The sequence below is a fragment of the Bos indicus genome, chromosome 11 (assembly GCF_029378745.1).
Source record: "Bos indicus isolate NIAB-ARS_2022 breed Sahiwal x Tharparkar chromosome 11, NIAB-ARS_B.indTharparkar_mat_pri_1.0, whole genome shotgun sequence".
NCBI classification, from domain to species: domain Eukaryota; kingdom Metazoa; phylum Chordata; class Mammalia; order Artiodactyla; family Bovidae; genus Bos; species Bos indicus.
Window position 1 is genome coordinate 2,470,422 of NC_091770.1, and position 19,355 is coordinate 2,489,776.

Here is a 19,355-nt window from a genome sequence, read left to right on the forward strand (position 1 = left end):
GGTGTCTGTCCCCCTGGGCCGTGGACCCACTGACTTTTGCTGCCTCTCTCAGCTCCTGATTATGTGTGAAAATATATGCAAGGAAGACAGGTCTTCAAATCCTGTTTCCAGGGGTCTCACTTGTCCTGAGGGTTGACTTTGGTGGGGGCGGAGGTGGGTCTTGGGGTGACTAACTGCGAGCAAGTGCTCCAGGCACCACCCTGCACTTCACTCTCTCACCTGTGAGCGGACACCAGTCCCCTGTGCCCACCCCGTGTGCGACCTCTCCAAGACCTTCATTAACTCACTGCGTCCTTCAGTGGGACAGTCAGCAAACGTTTCCTGGGCCCCTGATGTGCGGCCCTGTGCTAAGTACACAGGATACCTGGGTGCCATTGGCAGTACCAAGTCAGGTCTCGGCCACCACTGGCTGTGTGACTTGGGTGTGTTTCAGATGCAGAAATTGAGGCTCAAGTTTGAGTAACTAGTAGAGGTTAAACCAGAACTGATTCCTAAGTTCTCCACTCTTTTATTAATTCTAAAATAAAGATAACTAGTCTCCTGAGGGCTTCCCTGGTGGCTCAGATGGTAAAGAATCTGCCTGCAATTCAGGAGACCTGGGTTAGATCCCTGGGTCGGGAAGATCCCCTGGAGAAAGGAATGGCAACCCACTGCAGTATTCTTGCCTGGAGAATCCCATGGACAGAGGATCCTGGAGGGCTACAGTCCATGGGGTCGCAAAGAGTCGGACATGACTGGGTGATTTTCACTTTCAGTCTCCCGAGTAAATGTCCCAAAGACATTTGAAAAATGGGCAAAAGCTCAATACATGTAGGGAGTTCCCTGGTGGCCCAGTGATTAGGTCCCTTTCACAGCCTAGGATCTGAGTTTGATTCCCAGTAGGGGAACTAAGATCTTGTGTGGCATGTGCTGTGCCCAAAACAAACACCCAAAATCTGAAAAGAATGACAATTTTCCAAAGTAGAAATGTGTACAATAAATTCTTCTATCAAGTGAAATATTTAAAAAAAAATCAGTACATGTACCCGGCAGCATGTACTTTTTTACACTTCCTTGTTCACAGATCTGTTCCAGATAGATGAAGAGGCTTAGAAAAAACACTCAGACTTCTGGATAATTGAGCTGCCACTTCTTTGGATGGATCCTGTGTTTGTGGGAGTCGCTCTGAGTGTGGGGCTGTCTGTGAGCTCCCCCAGGCCTCGCCCAGTGGGGAGTGGTACCCAGAGCTGAAGTAAAAAGCCTGAGCCCTCCTTTTAGCCTTTTAGTACCAGAGGGGAACCCAGTGCCTCCCCTCAAAGGCTCCAGGGACTCTGGGGAGAGATTAACAAAGGCCTCCCTTTTCCCATGGAGGTTTTCTTCCCTGCAGCCCACCCAGCACACCCCAGATAAGCTCTAACAGTGAAGCTGTGTGAGGGGAGGGGACTCACAGTGTCGCTCAGCACAGAGAACAAAGTTAAATCAGTGCCCAACCAACCACTATTTTCAAGGTCCTGTTTCTCCCCTGGGATTTTTCCTGGCTTTATAAGCCTCGACCTTCCTTCACACCTCCAGGCCCTTTATTCTCCCCTTCTCCTCACCCTGTGGTGAGGGTGGTCTCTGTTTATTTCTGAAGCAGAGATGTTCAGCTGTCCCTCTGAACCAATATAACCCCCTAGACAATTTTTCCAGCCCCCTCCCCCAATCCCCAAGGGGTTCTGCTAAACCTCATGACCACTACTTTCAGATTCTGGCAACATCGTGTATGGAAATAACACTGACACCCCTCCCCAAAAAAACACTGAAAAATTCAGAGTGGACGTTAGGACCACAGTAGGATTTGAAAAAAGGGTGGGGAAACACCCAGGTATTGGGGGTACAGAGAGGACTTGAAATCAGAGTTGAGCTTTGACCTTGACCATGGGCCTAACGACAGGGGCTGAAGCTTCAACACCCACTCAGGGTCAAGAGGCATGACCTTAAGAAGAAGCAGGGGACTTCCCTGGTGGTCCAGTGGCCAAGACTTCATGCTCCCAATGCAGGGGGCCAGGGTTCCCTCACTGGTCAGGGAACTAGACCCCACATGCCGCAACTAACGATCACAGATGCTGCAACTCAAACCTGGCACAGCCAAATAAGTAAATAAATATTTTAAAAAGAAGAAGAAATAGAACTGAGATTGCTATATAAGCTAGAACCCTGAAAAGGCTGCCCATCAGGAAATAAGCTACCCACCAATGTAGGGAACGGATGGTGAATCTTGTTTTGGTTTATGGCTCTGGGTGGGAGAAAAGATCCTTGGGAAAGACCAGAACTGAAAACTCGAACTATCCATGGAGGTGGCATCCAAATTTATACTCTCTATGGGGCAAAGAATTCCCAAGTTGAAAAATTAACACAAAAAGATTTCCCTACGGGTCTGAGAACTAAGACTCTGCATGCCTTGCAGCATGGCCAAAAACCTAAAAATAAAAAGTTGCATAAAGATAAAGAAATAATACTTCAATAAATTAAAAAAAAATTCCTTTAATGAGTCCTTGGAGCAGTTAGCATGAAAAAATACAAAAACAGATCTCTGAGGCCATTTTCACAGCCCAGGACACATAGGGCTCCCATAGAGCAAAATAATCTCACTGAAGATGAGTTCAAAAACACCAATTAAATTACACACACAAAAACTATCTACTGTGAAGGAGAGTCAGCAAATACAGCAAATGGAAAAATCATCTCGGAGAACTTGGGGGTAATAGGACAAGCTGAAAGAGATCATACTGATATGCTAAAATACTTAAATATATAAAGGAATAAAAATGACAGGAAAAGAACAGGATACTATAGAAAAGATTTGAAAAGGATGAAACAGATTTGAAAAGGGAGCCAGGAAATGAAAGATATAGACATTGAATTTATAAACAGAATGGATGGGCAAGCCAGCAGACTAGACATAGTTGGATTAACTGGAAGACAGATCTGAGAAAATTAATCAGAATGCAACATTCTGTCAAAGGATGAGAACATTTGAAAGAAAGGTTGAGACAGATGATGAAATGATATGGGACACGACTGAGTGACTTCACTGTCACTTTTCACTTTCATGCGTTGGAGAAGGAAATGGCAACCCACTCCAGTGTTCTTGCCTGGGGAATCCCAGGGATGGCAGGGCCTGGTGGGCTGCTGTCTATGGGGTCACACAGAGTCGGACACGACTGAAGTGACTTAGCAGCAATATACAACAAACAGAAGTTGTAGAAGAGAAAAATCAGAATGAATGGGCCAGGAATAACATTTGCAATATTCAAAGAAATAATGAATGAAAATTTCTAGGATTAAAAATAGGCCTGAATCTTCAGACGGAAGAGGCAGACTGAACGCTAGGCAGGATGAATACGAGTCAGTCTACACAGGAAGAAAGGGAACGCTCCTGCACTGTTGCTGAGAACGTACGTTGGTGCAGCCACTGCGGAAAACAACGTGCAGTTTCCTTAAAAAATTAAAAATGGAACTAACACACAATCTGGCTATTTCACTTTTGGGCTTTTATCCAGAGAAAACAAAAACACTAATTCTGAAACATATGCGACCCCCATGTTCAATGAAGCATTAATTACAATAGCCAAGATACAGGAACAACCTAAGTGCACATCAGTGGATGAACAGATAGATCAATGGTTTATGCACGCAATGGAGTATTGTTTTGTTATTGTTGTTTAGTCACTGAGTCATGTCCAACTCTTCTGCAACCCCATGGACTGTAGCCCGCCAGGTACCCCTGTCCATTGGATTTCCTAGGCAAGACTACTGGAGTGGGTTGCCATTTCCTTCTGCAGGGGATCTTCCTAACCCAGGGATCAAATCTGCATCTTTACCAGTAGATTCTTTACCCCTGAGCCACCAGGGAAGCCTCACAGAGGAATATTACTCAGCCATTAAAAAAGATGAAATCTTGCCATTTGTGATGCATGGGTGACCTTGAAGATATTATGCTAAGTGAAAATAGAGAAAAACAAATACCGTATGATTTCACTATGTGGAATCTAAAAACAAACCAACAAAAACACAATAAATGAATAAACCAAACTAAACAAAAGCATGTAGATACATAGAACAGAGTAGTATTTACCAGAGGGAACCAGAGGGGAAGCCAAGGGCGGTGGGAGGCGTAGGCAAAACAGGCGAAGGGGTCAACTGTATGGTGACAGATGGAAACTAGACTTTGGGTGGCGAGCTCACTGCAGGGTAAACAGAAGCTGAAATCTACATCACCAATGCCATCAGGGGGCTACGGGGGTACAGAGAGGGGGAGAGGCCCGGACAGGCTGAGCTGAGTGGCGAAGGGAGAAGGGGGGCTCCGGAGGGCTGAGCAGAGATGAGGACCGAAGAAAACCTTTGATTACAGCCCAGAAACCAAACCTACGCCAGAGGCAGCTTGCCCAGCCCCGAGAAGAGGGCAGGCTATGAGCCTTGAGACCCACGCGAGGCTCCTTTTTCACACATTAATCTCACTGTCTTCATGTCAACCCCGAGAGGTAAGGATTCCCACTTTACAGGTGAGGACAGTGAGGCCCGCAGGCTGAGTGGCACGTCCAAGGCCACACAGCGAGAGACCAGGCAGGGAGCTGATCTGACTCTGAGCTCAGTCCCCTCGTGGAAGACAGCTGCTGTCTTCCCAGAATGCACTGGGCCGAGAGACCCTCCTGAGCCCCCCTGACTCACAGCACTGGCAGCCCCCTTGGCCTCATCCCGAGGGGCACGCGGCCGGAGCAGCAGAGGTCAGACCACAGGGAAGAGGGCCCTGTAGGGCGGTGTGCCCGGCGGCCGCCCTCCCATCTGGGGCTGGCTCCTTCTCCTCCACAAACAACAAGAGCTAGCCTATGGGGCTGAGGCTCCTGTGGGCTCCCCTCTTGAGGGCAGCCCCTCCACTCCTCAATCTGAGGGCCAGTCAGAAAAAGCTTCCCAGAATGCACTGGCCCCCCCACTCCCCCAGCACCCCCTACACTTGCTGAGAATCTAGAACCTGCCCAGGTCTCCCCACCCCCCAGGCCTTCCTGCCTTCTCAGTGGTCCACGAAGACTCCCCACTCCCTGTTTCCCGGCTACCCTCGGCCCAGGGGTGGGTCCTGGCTTGTGAGTAGGGAGGATGGGAAAGGAGGAGGGGTGCGATGGGACACCTGGAAGGCTGAGCCCCAGCCCTGCCCTTTATCTGTAGACATTTCCCAGATAAAGACAGCATTCAGGTCCCGACAGAACAAGAGTCCTTGGTGCGTTGCAGGCACTGGCTTTTATGAGAAAGCAGCAAATCATAAAAAAAACCATCTCTTTGGGAGGACTTAGCTGCGATAGAAATTGCAGATGAATGCCAATTCTGGCTAATCTCCACGTCAACGTGTACAAAACGCACATTGGATTCCAAAGCATAATGCTAAATACCCACGAAGAGCTTCAGCCAATCTGGCCGCTCCGCTGACCCACTAAGAACAATTACGGTGCTGGCGCCTCCACCTCAAGCACACACGCCTCTTTCTAGTGCCTTTCACAACCTAGAGAGGCAGCGCGCGGTGCATTTTTACAGATAAGGAAACTGAGGTTACTGAGGTTAGGTAACTTGACCAAGGTCACATATTTAGAAAGTGGTGGAACTTTTCAAAATACTCAGTTGGGGAAATGCTCATCATTTGTAGAAAAAAAAAAAAAAAAATTCAACAAGGCAGAAGAACACAGGCTTCCAGTTAACCCTCAGTTACCCAGAAAAGTCATTTCCCTTCCACACGCATGCCTGTGTGTGTCTGCACGCACTTGAATTTTCTGATTCATAGAGTTCTTGATGAAGAGGCCAAACCGCAGGAGGGAAAATGTACAGAAACCAGCAACTATATTCTCTGAATTCAGTCGTGGGCTTGGAGATCCCCAGGTAAAAGGTAACAAAACATAGCGTTGTCAAAGCAACTGTCAGGCAACGGCCACCGTCAGGGCACAGGCATCCATTTGGCCCCCCTCCAAGGCCCTGCGCTCATAGACGGCTGGCCCAGGGCTGACGGGCACCTCCCTGTGCTCACTGCAAGGCTGAAGGAAAAGCAGGAGGCTGGTCGGCACAGACAGAGCTCAGTCACCAGTCTGCTGTGTGGTCTTGCTACTGCTCAGCCACTTCGGCTGTGTCTGACTCTGCAACCCCATGGACTGTAGCCCGCCAGGCTCCTCTGTCCATGTGAGTCTCCAGGCAAGCATACCAGAGTGGGTTAACATTTCTTCCTCCAGGGGATCTTCCCCACCCAGGGACTGACCCTGTGTCTCTTGCATCTCATGCATTGTATGTGACCTTGAGCGTGTCACTTTCCCTTTCTGGAGCTTAGTATTCCCATCTGTAAAACCAGGACTCAGCAAGCTTGTAACAAAAAGGGCTAGATAATAAATATTTGGGGCTTTCGATCTCAGTCACATCATCTTTGTTTTTGTTTGCTTGTTTTTGGTTTTTTTTGTCCTTTTTTTTTTTTTTTTACAACCCTTTAAAAATATAAAACCCTATCAAAATGGAGCCAGGCCAGTGAAGCACCCCAGAATGTACCAGAAGGCAGAGCCCTCATCCTGGCTCCAAGTTCTTACTTAGTTCCTTAAAATGAAGAGGCTCCCAGCTTTCTCTCAGCAACCAGGGCCCTCTTCACCCCTAGGGATGAACAGATACTCCCCTGCTCAAAAGCACAAAGACCAGGGACTTCCCTTGCAGTCAAGTGGTTAGGAAACTGCCTTCCAATGCAGAGGATGAGGGTTTGATCCTTGGTCAGGGAAACAAGGTCCCACATGCCGCGGGGCAGCTAAGCCTGTGTCCTGCAGCGAGAGAAGCCTGAGTGCTGCTACAAAGAACCCGAGAAGCCAAAAACAAAAACACACCCCAAAGACCAGCCAGGTCTTCTGTAAAACAGAGGCCTCGTTCAGCGGGTGGCCACCCTCAAATCCCTCGGGGGCCTGGTAGATAACGCTGACAGAGCCCAGGGACAGACGGCCTCAGGGGGGGGGAGGCGTACAGCGGCTGAGGGAGCCACAGAGGGTCCACCTGCTGGCGGACGGGGCAGGCCGCTTGACTGGTGAGGCAGATCTGATTTTAAGAGAAGTCTGAAATCTACAATTTTATACAGAACTCTGCCCCCTCACCACCTTTTTTTTTTTTTTTTTCCAAGTTGACAATGAGATTAAAAGCAAAACAAAAGCTGTTGGGAGCCTTGAAATAAAACTTCTCTGGGCCTTATTTACCTGAGGCCTCCACATCCAGCTAACCCTCCAGCCAGCCCCTCCCCAGGTACGAGAGAGACCTCAGGGAGTTCAATGATGGTCCCAGAACCCTGCCCTTTGGGAGGCTTCCCTCTCCAGAGCGCCCTGGGAAGTGGGAGCATTCACAGGAAGTGATCCCTGAGAATATGTCTCTCCTCCCTCCACAAGGCTTCCTGGGCTGGGGGCAGCCTCCACCCTGCAGTTGGCAGACAGCCTGGTATTCTTGGCCACCCTTGATCTCCACTTCCTTTTCCTGGGGTTAGAGTTAATCTGAAACAGTGACCGCTAAACAGAGAGGAAAGATGCTCCCTGGCACAGAGGTGGGCCCGAGAGTTGAGGGGGGAGCATGCTGGACGTGCTGATGTATGTCTCCACTGCTGGCCAGAGTACGACATTCCAAAAGGGAGTGCAAGGACCTAAGAATTTCCCCCAACACAGCAACCACAGCGGGTAAGGCCAGGTTAACGCCAGGTGTTCTCATAGGTCAGTGGCCATGCTGACCTCTCCCTGCCAGCCTGGGCCATGAGCCTTGGGGTGGCGGTGGGGCGGGACTGCTGTCCTCTTCATAGGCCCAGCTGACCCCACCTGCCCCTTGACCTTGAACATGTTCTGTGCTTGTCCTTGTGTGTGATGTGCCCTCTATGCCTCAGTCATCTGGCTGTCTACAGGGCTCTTCCGCATAAGGCCAGCTGGCCCTGCCTGGGAGCTCACCACGGTCCTGCTTACGGGGCGAATTTTCTGCTGAATCAATGAGCTGGGCCGAGGCGGCAGTGCAGCAGGCCCAGGCCAGGTGTTGCGGGTGGCCCAGGAAGATGAACCATCAGCATCTCCTTTCCACACCTGTCCTAAGGTCAGAATGAACTCAGGCCCAGCCAGAGAGTCTCTGTGACCACAAAGGCTGGGGAAGCTGAGTCTGAGAGGTCAGAATCCACGAAGAACCCCTGGGCCCTCCCTAGCCCACTCCTCACTGAGAGGCTAGCCTGAAAAAAAAGAAAATCATTAGCTCCTACATATAGATCAACATTTCTCTCTCTATTCAAAGGTCAGTTCAAAAAGCCTTGTTAATTTGGGCCTTACTGTGTCCACTAGGGATGCAGGCCAGAGTGTGAGCCCCGTTAAGCAAAGATGCCTGGGAGTGAAATCAAGGCATGGGGGCCTGTAGGGGGGATTTTGAATCTACTTGGGGGTTCTTTTCAAGCTGGTTTCAAGCAGGTCTCTATGATGGGAAGCCAGGCCTGTTCTAAGACCTAGTAGAGGCCCCAGGAGTGTCAATATGAGACTTTCAGAAAATTTTCTGAAAAGCTTCACATATCTACCCTAGGAGGATGTTCAAGAACTTGCAAGCTGGTGGGGAGGGAACAATACAGGGAACAGAGGGTGCAAGTGCTCAGAGGCACGAGGGACCTCTTGATCCACCTGAGAAGGGCCGACCAGGGCAGGTGAGAGAGGTCTCACTCATCTCTGCCGGCCCCCGATCCTCTGGGCCTCAGGAGGGTCTGGATGGCCCTGGGTACTTGGCAGAGCCTGTGGGCCTGGAGGAGGTGTGCCCCCTGGTCCCTTTTCTGGGAAAAAAGAGGAACTATGGTGGGGAGGCAGGGGGGAGGCCGGGGCTTTCAGCGAGGCCCGAGGGGCCAGCGATGCTCCGGCTCAGGCTCTCCCTGCCTAGCAATAATTTGGGCGCAGAGAAATATTGGCGGCCTTGGCTAACCGAATTATTCTTTCGGTTTGAACAAGCTCCCCCTTTTTGACTCAGATCCGGCCGAGCATGGAAAGCGCTTTCCGAAACCCCCGCCCGCCCGCCTTCCCCAACTCGGCTCAGCGGCTCAGCGAGCCCAGGGGGAGGGGAGCGGGCGCTCGGACCGACCACCCCGCCCTGTTGCCTCGCCCCGCATCCCCAGGGCGGCGCCCCCCGCGGACACCGCAGCCCGCCCCTCCTCCCACCGCGCCCCGGCGGAGCCGAGCAGAGGATGGGTGGGCGAGGCGGGACGCAAGTTCCCCGGAGCGGGTCGGTGAAGACCCCTGCGCGCGGGCTGGGTTGGAAAGAGAAAACTACCCATCACTTCCCCAAGCACGTGCTTAAGGCACCAAAATAGAAAAAAGAAAAATGCTTGGAAAGGATTTGATATTTCCAGGCGAGCATCGAAATCGCCGTTCCGGGAAAAGCCAGTCTTGTGAGACTTCCTTACACTAATTGAACCGTTCCGAGTTGTTTTTATGTCAGGGGGTGGGCATGGCGATCCTTTGGGGCTTTAGTGTGCCCCACCCCCACCCCCAGGGACTTCCGGCCTTCGTGCCACGCCAGCGCACCCCAATATTTTTGAGCCCCTATTTCAGCTCCCTGGGGCCACAGGGCTGCCCAGCTGTTATTTTGCAGTTCTGCGCAGCACCCCACTGGCAGTTCTGCTTAATGCTCCTGCCTCTGACTCACAAGAGGAGGGGATTTCTGAGCTGTTTCAAAACTTAACCAGAATATTAGGGTTTTCAGGCAGCCCGTGTTTAATTAAAAAAAAAAAAAAAGCCCTAAAGGCAACAAAATTTGACACATTGACACACAGCAGCAGCAGAAGGGAAGGTGGGGTGGGTGGGCAGGACCACTATCTGCTATGTCCCATGGGTCCATGGAACCCAGGTTTCCTGTGTCCTTCCCCTAGCCCTGGCTCACCCCATGCCTTCTGCTTGGTCCTGGTTCTGGATAAGAGCTAATATTTATGGAGATCTGCCTTCCCACCAAACACACTTCTAAGCTGTTTATAAGAAATAACTTATCTAGTGCCTATAACTGCACTAGCAGGTGTGAGGGCTTTTATTGTGCCATGACCATTTTACAGATGAGAAGACTGAGCATGAAGAACTGAACTGATTTGGGGCACTCGGGTTTTATTTTTTAAAACAAAACAAAACTTTTGAGCAGGGATAGAACCTGCACCCTCAGTATTGGAAGCTTGGAGTCTTACTGGACGGCCAGGGAAGTCCTGGGGCATTTGGTCTTCTTATGGAGAATGCAGGTCGCTTTTCCCACTCTGCACAGGAGGCAGATGCCACTCAGTCACAGGAAGCCTCACTCATCAGAGTGAGTGAGGAATCTCCCTCTTGCAGAGATCTGTGTGGGTCAGGGTTTGGGAGACTCTGAAGCCGCTAGGGGACTGAGTAGGAGAAGTAATTAGAGTAGCAACCCCCACCCCACCCCACCCATCCAAGCTTAGGCTTCCAGCATGGAAGGAGTTAATGGATCTGCTCAGGTTAGAGCTACATCATTCACCTCGACCATAATTCCTCCCAACATCCTGGCCAAATGTGAAGACCCCAACTGGGGAGCTCAGGACCTTGAAGCTACTAGCTGTAAACCTAGAAAACCTGGTCAGGTGGGGGGTCTCAGGGTCCAGCTCAGGTCGCTAAGGCCAGGGCTTGGGGTGCACACAGGCAGGACTGTGCAGAGGAGCCAGTGGTGTGCCAAGGGCTTGGCCCCCTGATGCAGGGAAGGTGACTGCTGTGCTAAGAGACGGTTGGGTTTGGGGGAGCAGGTTATTTAAGCATTTACTTCTACAGGCTCAGATGCACGCAGAATCTGCTTGGTTGGAGGCTGTTTTCACATAACACCAGCACAACAGAATGACCATTTGTTAAAGGTCTACGTTATTTCTAACTGTCACAGTAATCTCACAAGGTAGGTATTGCTAATCCCGTTTTACACGTGGGAAAATCGAAGACTAGAGATGGTGAGTCATTCATCCAAGGTCATCTGCAAGTGAGGGTGCCAGGACTGGGGAGCAGTCGGCCTGACTCCAGAGCCTTGGAGCTTCCTGTTTTAGTGGACTGGCTGAGCCAGTGCAGCTTCTTAGGAAGTTGAGAACCTCTCGGTTTCTCTCTGCCCTTTGGTCAAAAGGGAATTTCAAAAGTGCCTGATTCATTGCAAGTGTGAACGTGTGTAAGTTGCTCAGAGGCTGCCTCAAGCGTTCATCTGTAAGCTTGAGTTACTCTCTACCGCTTTGGGGACTGGCGTGGGAAGCCAGTGGGAAGGTTCCGGGCCCCAGTGCCCTTATCTGCCAAGGGTCCACGTGAGGGTCACCGAGGGAGAGATGAGTGTCCGGCTCACTACCAGGACCCAGCTCATGTTGTTGGACCTGGAGAGGGATTTAGGGGACAGGTTTTAGGGTCAGCTTCTGGATCAGTTCACCCTCCCTAAATTCATTGCAATCCTCATCTCAAGATGCTTTGATGACTCCTGCAAGTCTAGGACAAAATTCACACCTCCAGGAGATCCAGATCCACCCCGACCCCCACTGGTTGTTGTTGCTGTTCAGTACCCAAGTCATGTCCGACTCTTCACGACCCCATGGACTGCAGCCCGCCAGGCTTCCCTGTCCCTCACCATCTCCTGGAGTTTGCCCAAGCTCATGTCCATTGAATCGGTGATGCCATCCAACCATCTCATCCTCTGTCACCCTCTTCTCCTGCCTTCAATCTTTCCCAGCATCAGCTCTTTGCTCCTGCAGCTGTCAAGATAGGAATTTTGGAATCTGACAGAAAGAGGGGACACTGAAGAAAAAGAAACCCCATTCCCATCTGGCCTAGTAGCCTGATTCACCTCGCAGGTCCATCCCCACAAGGGACACTGATTCTCTTGAAAGGAGGCAGCCCAAACTTTCCTAGAAGCTCTTAACAAGAAGGTAAACTGAGGCCTGGAGGGTGGCTCCCCCGCCGCCCCCTAGCTGGCTGTCAGGCCGAGGCCAGGGCCCAGCTGTCGGTCGCTGGCGTGCAGCCGCTGCCCCAGACCGAGCGGAGCGGCCGAGGCGCGCCAGCCGCGCCCCCTCCTGGCAGCGCTCCCGCCCCGGGCCCCTGGAGCCTGCCTCTCCCCGACTGATGTAAGCTGATATTTTAATTCTCTTACAAGGAATGGCGTTTAGAGAAATGACTTAACCGGATTACTCATCGTCTATAATGACTTGGCCTGGCTCCGACGCTATTCCTAGACGTGACGCTTGAGGCTTTGATTCTTTCTTTTCTTTTGCTACTTTTTTTTAAATACCAAGAAATGACTGCCGTGGGCTCGCGGCGGCTCCACCCCTACACGCCCCTCGCATGGCATCCTGGGAGATGTAGTTCTCTCCTGCCCTGGGGCGCGACCCCCTCTCGCCTCCGCCCCCGCTCCCGCCATAGAGTCCTGGGAACCTGCAGGTAGTAAGAAGCTCCCATCGTGCAGTCTGTGCAGTCTTCCGAGGAGGCACTTAAGCGCTGCAAGCCTCGGTTTACTCATCTGTCAAATGGGAGACAGTCATACACCAGGGAAATGAAGGGTTACCAGAAGCTGATTTTAAAATGAGAGCAAAAGCTCCGTACGACTTCTTTATCCATTCATCTGTGCATGTATATCTAGGTTGCTTCCATGTCCTAGTTATTGTAAATAGTGCTGCCAGTCAGTTCTAATGCGGTGAATAAACCTAGAGCCTATAATACAGAGTGAAGTCAGTCAGAAAAACAGATATCATATATTGACACACACACATGGAATCTAGAAAGATGGTGCCAATGAACCTATTTGCAGGGCAGCAAGGGATTCCCTGGTGGCTCAGAGGGCAAAGAGTCTGCCTGCAATGCAGGAGACCTGAGTTGGATCCCTGGGTAGGGAAGATCCCCTGGAGAAGAAAATGGCAACCCACTCCAGTACTGTTGCCTGGAAAATCCCATGGATGGAGGAGCCTGGCGGGCTACAGTCCATGGGGTCGCAAAGAGTCAGACACTACGGGGCGACTTCACTTTCACTTTCAAAGGAGAGGCAGACATAAAGGACAGACTTCTGGGTGAAGGAGTGGGGGACAAATTGAGTGAGTAGCATTGAAATATATATATTACCATATATTAAATAGCCTGCCAATAGGAATTTGCTGTTTGATGAACAGAGCTCAAATCTGATGCTCTGTGACAACCTAGATGGGTAGGGTGGGGTGTGGTGGGAGGGAGGTTCGAGAGGGAGGGGACATATGTATACCTATGGCACATTCATGTTGATGTATGGCAGAAACCAACACAATATTGTAATTATCCTCCAATTTAAAATACATTTTTTAAAAAAGCTCTATACAGACCCCGTGGTTTTGTTTTTGTTTTTTTAAAAACCTTTGTCCAGTGCATTTGTACTGACCTCCAGTCTAGACTTACTACTTTGTGTCATAAAGAAGGAACCAGGCTTTGGTTGTCCAGGTATCCAGCGCTTAACAGGGAGCTGGCCTCTCTTTATTACCTCGTCCAGCATTTACTCTCTGCTGCTTGATGTCTTCAACTGTAATATAGGGATAAATATATAGTGGCCACTTCATAGGGCTGGGTGACACTGAATGAAATAATCCATGTAAGACGCTAGGTTCAGTACCTGATAAACACTGGTCAAAGGTATTGTCCCCCCTCTGGCACCAGGCCTTGAGTGACTTTGGAACTGTCTGAAGAAGCAATGGCTGATTCTCATCACCTGTAAGGTTGTCAAGGGCTGTATATTTTGCTCCACGAGATCAGAGCTTTGTCCTGGTCATGGCCATATCCCCCAGTCTCTAGTCCAGTGCTGGCACAGAGCTGGGTCATAACAAATGTCAGATGAGTGAATAAATGAATCATTATGCCTGCTTTGCCAGTGAGGAACTGGAGGTTCTGAGAGGTCAAGTGACTTGCAGATGGTCACACAGCAGCTGGGCTATCTGAGTGGGGATGAAAATCCACATTTTCTCTCCCTGTCACCCACCCCCACTCTCCCGCCCTCCCGCCAACACAGACACACATAGGAATTCGACCGTTACCTTTCAGGCTCAAGAAGCATAAGAATCATGTAGCATCTCCAGTTTCCTCCAGTTTCCGGCAGCAGCCAGGTGTGGATTTGCTCCCAGAGTGGATCGAGCTGGGGAAGCTAAGTGTTCACATGGGGGTGGGGGGAGGGGGAGGTGAAAAAAAAGTGACCAAAGCTCTCAGATCCCCCTCCCTCACCTCCAGCAGTTCCCCAAATGCCGAAAGCTATTCTTGCCTTTTTCTAAAAGAGGCGTTTGAAGCCATGAGCCAATTCTTTCCATTCCTGAGCTTGGGTATCATCTATTTCGGGCGTTTGTTGTTTTCCATGAGTTGCGGATGCCACTGTGAAGCTGGCCTTTCCTGGACAGCTAGGGCACGAGGGAGCAAGGCAGGAGCCAGGCGGGGCCGGCACTTAAAAATACTTCCCGATTCATTTCTCCTTTGAAAACAAAGCCCTGGGGGCCTTTTGCCACCGCTGGAGCCTGGGAACGGAGCTTCCCAGAGCAGAAAACTGACGGAGCATGCTGGATGTGTTTGTGGGTCCCAGGAGCAAGAGCTTTAAAAACACAGACTTGCTGTGTGACCTCCTTCAAACTCGCCTGACGTCTCTGGGCCTGCTGGCCTCCTCTCCAGAATGAGGCCAGGTGGGAAGAAGCTCGTGAACAGTCCCTCCAGCTCTGAGAGCTCCAGGATGAGGACCACCCCTCCCAAGACCAGGTTTTCTTCCTAGATTTGGGCCAGCAAGGGATGCCGAGTCTTGGGGACAGAGGCTAGGAGAAAGCAGAAAGGCCAATCTCTGGGACTCCTTTGTAAGTTACAGAGCCCTGCAAATGTTCTAAGGGGGTCCAGAATGTTCTTGGAAGGTTCCTGTAACTGCAAAAAGACCAAGCACCATGAAGAGGGGATGAAATAAAGACTGCTAAACATCCGTACCAGACGTGCAGTCTAGCAGCTACAAGAGAGAAATAGATCTGTGTTCTAACAGAGAGGGTTCTCCAAGACGTATTGTTGGACAAAAAAATCAAGTTGCAGAATAGAACAATTAGAATGGAATCACTTTTTAAAAGCACACATAAATTTACGTGTTTTTTTACACCATGTATTTATGAAAATACATAGGGAAAGTTCCGGAAGAGTTTACCCAATCTGATGCTCAGTTGCTTCTGACTCTTTGCAACCCCATGGATTATAGTCCACAGGCTCCTCTGTCCATGGGATCCTCCAGGCAAGAATACTGGAGTGGGTTGCCATGCCTTTGTCCAGGGATCTTCCCAACCCAGGGATCGAACCCACGTCTCTTATGTCTCCTGCGTTGGCAGGCACATTCTTCACCACCAGTGCCACCTGGGAAGCCCACCCAATGGGATAAGAGTCCTTATCTCTAGGTTGGGGAGGGAACTGAATTTGGAATGGTGTCAGAGAGAAATTATTTATTTGTAATGTCTTTATGGGAAGAATGCATTCGTGGGTTTTTCTTTTTTTTAATTAATCTATTTGAGACAGCAGGACATGGAGGGCCCAGGCGACTTCTCTCATGCCATCAGGGGCCGGATCTGATGGTTAGATAATGCAGGAGGAGGGTAGCTGTGGGTAGGAGGTGAAGGTATATCAGATAGTGGCTTGACCAACAGGCATGTTTGATTTTAGGGAAGCAAATGGAGATGTCATTCCTCTGCAAGATTTATTGGCTGTTGTAAATTACTTTCTATTGCAAACAGTTGCCTCAGGAGGCAATTAAATTTAGATCATATTGTTCCCAGGTTGACACAGGCAGGTGTTGACTTGCTGAGGCTTTGCACAACAGCCACTGTCTGTAAGAGTGTGTTCAACTGCCTGGGATGGCAGAATAACTCTGTCCTGTGTGGGATGATCTGCTGCTTTGTCAGGCAATGAGTCTATTCAGCCTGGGAGGGTGGGGTTAGCCTAGACTGGGATGCTGAAGGTAGTGCCTAGGCCTTTACCCCAAACCTTGGGCAAACAGTCCTAATAGGATGGCAGTCCGGTGGTCGAGACTCAGAGCTTTCACTGCCGAGGGCAAGGGTTCGATCCCTGGTATGGGAGCTAAGATCCTGCAAGCTGTGGCTCCCTGCCACCGAAAAAAAAAGAATGGACAAAGCTTTTCTACCACAGCATCTGCCAACACAGCCTCAGGTCTCCTGGAGGGCTTATAAACTGGGAAGTGTGGGGGCACTATCATAATCACCGTTATAATGATTGTTAGAGGCAGTTACTATTGTTGACGATGTGTCTGTTACCAAATCTGCAGGCATAGACTTTTATACAATGACCCATTATGAGGTAGACAAGGGAGCCCACGTGTTGTCCACTCTGAACTGAGCCTGGAGAGTTCTTCCATCCCAGAGCCCAAGGATGAGGGAGAGTTTCAGGGTCACCAAACTACAACCCTGGGCCACTTGTTTAGGGCGATGGCTGGGTGATGAGTGCAAACAGGGTTGGTGAATGCACGGGTCCTAGGGCTCCTTAACCAGCTGTTTCCAGTCGGCGCTTTGTCATGGATTCCAGGCCTCACTGCCAGCTATCGCTGGACATCTCACTGGTCCATCGTGTCCTCACCAGCACTCAAGTCTTCCCCTTCACACTTTCTCCTTCTCAGGCTGTGTTCCCTGATTCAGTTAATAGCACTGCCAAGAAACGCTGAGGGGAGTGACCGAGGGGGCCTGACTGGAGCTCGGATGCTCAGCTCCACCATTTACCAGCTATCTTACTTGAGCTAATTAATCCTCTGGAGCCTCAGTTTTATAGTGTAAAATTAGGAAATGCATAGCGCTGTTTGTATTAAAACTAATCAACAATTTGTGGTTGCTTACTCTGTGTTAGGACAGGGTTCAAGTCCATATGTGAGACCTTGGCTCTTTTTTCAAATTGTGGAAAAATATGCATTACATGAAATTTACCATTTTAACCATTTTTAAGCATACAGTTCAGGGACGGCAAGTACATCCACATTTTTGCACAACCATCACCACCATCCATCTTCTGAAATTTTTCATCTTGCAAAACTGAAAATCTGTGCTTATTAAATGTGTGTGTGTGTTAGTCACTCGGTCATGTCCCACTCTTTGCAATCCTATCTACTGTAGTCTGCCAGGCTCCTCTGCCCATGGAATCCTCCAGGCAAGAATACTGGAGTGGGTTGCCATTCCTTTCTCCAGGGGATCTTCCAGAACCAGGGATCGAACCCAGATCTCCTGCTTTGGAGGCAGAGTCTTTACCATCTGAGCTGCTGCTGCTGCTGCTATGTCACTTCAGTCATGTCCGACTCTGTGCGACCCCAGAGATGGCAGCCCACCAGGCTCCCCCGTCCCTGGGATTCTCCAGGCAAGAACACTGGAGTGCGTTGCCATTTCCTTCTCCAATGCATGAAAGTGAAAAGTGAAAGTGAAGTCACTCAGTCGTGTTGGACTCTTCTCGACCCCATGGACTGCAGCCTACCAGGCTCCTCCATCCATAGGATTTTCCAAGCAAGAGTACTGGAGTGGGGTGCCATTGCCTTCTCCAAGCCTTATTAAATACTAACTCCCTATCCCGCTTCCCTCCCCCCAGCCCTTGGCAACCATAAGTGAAGTGAAGTGACTCAGTCATGTCCGACTCTTTGCAATCCCATGGACAGTAGCCTACCAGGCTCCTCCGTCCATGGAATTTTCCAGGCAAGAGTACTGGAGTGGGTTGCCATTTCCTTCTCCAGGGGATCTTCCCGACCCAGGGATTGAACCCGGGTTTCCTGCATTGCAGGCAGACGCTTTACCATCTGAGCCACCAGGGAAGCCTGGCAACCATAATTCTATACTATTTGTTCCATGAATTTGACTCTAAGTACTTTATATACGTGGAATCATACAGTATTTGTAGCTTGTGTCTGGTTTATTTTACTTAGCATACTGTCTCCAAGGTTCATCCATGTTGTGGAACACGTGAGAATTTCCTTCCTTTTTCAGACTGAGTGATATTTCACTGTATGTACATACCACAGTTTTGGGCTTCCCTGATAGCTCAGTTGGTAAAGAATCCACCTGCAATGCAGGAGACTCCAGTTAGATTCCTAGGTTGGGAAGATTCCCTGGAGAAGGGATAGGCTACCCGCTCCAGGATTCTTGGGCTTCCCTTGTGGATCAGCTGGTAAAGAATCTGCCTGCAATGCAGGAGACCTGGGTGGTTGGGAAGATCCCCTGGAGAAGGGAAAGGCTACCCACTCCAGTATTCTGGCCTAGAGAATTCCACGGAGTTTATAGTTCATGAGTCACAAAGAGTCGGACACAACTGAGTGACTTTCACTTTCACCACAGTTTAGGGGCTTCCCTGATGGCTCAGCAGTAAAGAACCCGCCTGCAATGCAGGAGATGAAGGATACATGTGTTTGATCCCTGGGTTGGGAAGATCCCCTGGAGGAAGAAATGGCAACCCACTCCAGTATTCTTGCCTGAAAAATCCCATGGACAGAGGAGCCTGGGTGGGCCATGGTCCAAAGAGCGGCAAAGACTTGGGTGCAACTGAGTACATACCACAGTTTAGCCATTCATCCATCAATGGACACTGGATTGCTTCCACTCTTTGGCTATTGTGAACAATGCTTCCAGACCTTGAATTCTTAAACCCAAGAGAAAACCCAAGTTTTCTCTTCTGTGAGGTGAATATGGCTGAGTTACTTCTCCCTCTGGCAGAAGCCCAGCTGCAGCTGGCTCAGCATCTCCTAAGACCCCTACTCCACTGGAAGCCTCATCTCCCCAAGCAGGGATCATGCCCCCTCTTTCCACTGCTCACCTTGTAGCTGCCCTCTCTGTCTTTGAGAAATAGGTGGACACGGGCCCCTGTCAGCAGGTTTCCTGCCCCAGGCATTTCTGGACCCCCACAGAGCTTTGGCCAAGGACTTGTTACTTTGGAAGGGGTCCTTGTTTAGCTATCACCAACCATCTCTACTTCTAAGCTGGGCTGGAAGGGAGATGGGAGAGGTCTTCCACCCAGTTCAAGTCAAAATCGGAAGCGCTTTGCTACCCCACCCAGACCCCAGTGCCCTGCTTAAGACCAAAGAGGACATTTCCAAGACTCGAGTTTCGCCTCCAGCGGCGCAAGGAAGCCGTGACTCCTGGCTGTCCTGCCTCAGCCCCTCCGGGTGAGGAGCCCAGCTCCGCAGCGTCTGCGCCTGTGGAGGGAGAGAACACACTACAGCTCCCAGAGTTCTGCGGGCTGAGGAGGCGGTCCCCATCCCTCGCGGAAGAGTTGGACCCACCAACCGGAGCCCAGAGCGGGGCTGGGGGCGGGCAGGGGCGGGGCTGGGGGCGGGCAGGGGCGGGCAGGGGCGGGGCCGGGGGGGAGGTGGCCGGCGAGCGGCGC

General features: G+C 50.5%; 1 long non-coding RNA gene across 2 annotated transcripts; it reads right to left on the reverse strand.

Moving 5' to 3' along the window:
- Nucleotides 1-10,092: 10,092 nt before the first annotated feature.
- On the reverse strand, nt 10,093-19,222 carry LOC109565703 (uncharacterized). 2 transcript variants are annotated; one of them, XR_011569187.1, is made up of 5 exons: nt 14,021-19,222; nt 13,603-13,921; nt 12,405-13,512; nt 11,605-11,728; nt 10,093-11,356 (listed from the first exon to the last, which is right to left on the reverse strand). It is a non-coding gene; the product is annotated as an uncharacterized lncRNA (long non-coding RNA). The 2 variants fall into 2 exon arrangements; XR_002181685.2 differs by having other exon boundaries at nt 11,605-13,512.
- Between the last annotated feature and the right edge of the window lie 133 nt (nt 19,223-19,355).